Below are 894 nucleotides of genomic sequence, written 5' to 3'. Positions count from 1 at the left end.
GCACTGGACTGTGCCTGCACATCTAGCAAAAACCACTCAGACTCCATGCAGGTACTAGAATTTTAAAATTACTAGCCAGCCAGTGATCCTAAATCTGACTAGTTTCCATGGCAACCAGAATTAGTGAGCAGCTTGCATTTCCCCTTGGTTTATCTTTTAGATGGTCACCTAGCAGCACCACACTGCTATGCTAGCGAAAAGTGGCCAATTGAATTTATTCCTGTGTGGCAGGATGGAAGCTTTGCCAGATTCTATTACATACTCAGTGGGGCCTCAAGTTAACACCAAAGAGGATTGCCAAACACCTTCCACCCCTCAGTCCTCAACACCAAACTTCTCAAAAGGAGTTCCTTCCAGACCAGGGTAGTACCTCTGCTTTTGAGGATAAGCAGTAAGTTATATGGCATGGGTGTTTCTCTGTCGCTCTCTCTGTCCCCTCACTCTACTTTGAGAGACTCCCTCCGTCGGTTCCAGTGCCTGCTGTGGAAGCAGAGGTGGCGAGAAATAGTATCCATTTCAACTTCTAATGCAAATAGCCTAATCTTCACTTTCCAAAGTAACACACAAACAGAAACACAGTTGTCTTTCAAAAGGCACACTTCTCCCAATTATGTGGCGCAGTTCTTCAACCAAATAATGTGTACAAAAATGGGTATACCGTATTAGGGGAAAGTAGGCATACAAATTAATGTTACTGAATACACACACGCATTACATTAGGGGAGATTGTTTGCCCAAAAAAAGTAAGTTTATTTCAGGCAAAACTGCATGCGAAGAAAGTGTATCTTAGGGGGAATTTTAAAAGTATCGCAAACGGATACGGAAATGTGGAGACATAATGCTGGAAAAAGGAGAAACCGAGAGAAACTGAAATTGACAGATTACCCATCTCTA

This window comes from Podarcis vaucheri (genome assembly GCF_965113315.1).
Source record: "Podarcis vaucheri genome assembly, chromosome: 1".
In the NCBI taxonomy this organism is placed as follows: domain Eukaryota; kingdom Metazoa; phylum Chordata; class Lepidosauria; order Squamata; family Lacertidae; genus Podarcis; species Podarcis vaucheri.
Note: the sequence above shows the minus strand (reverse complement) of the source record.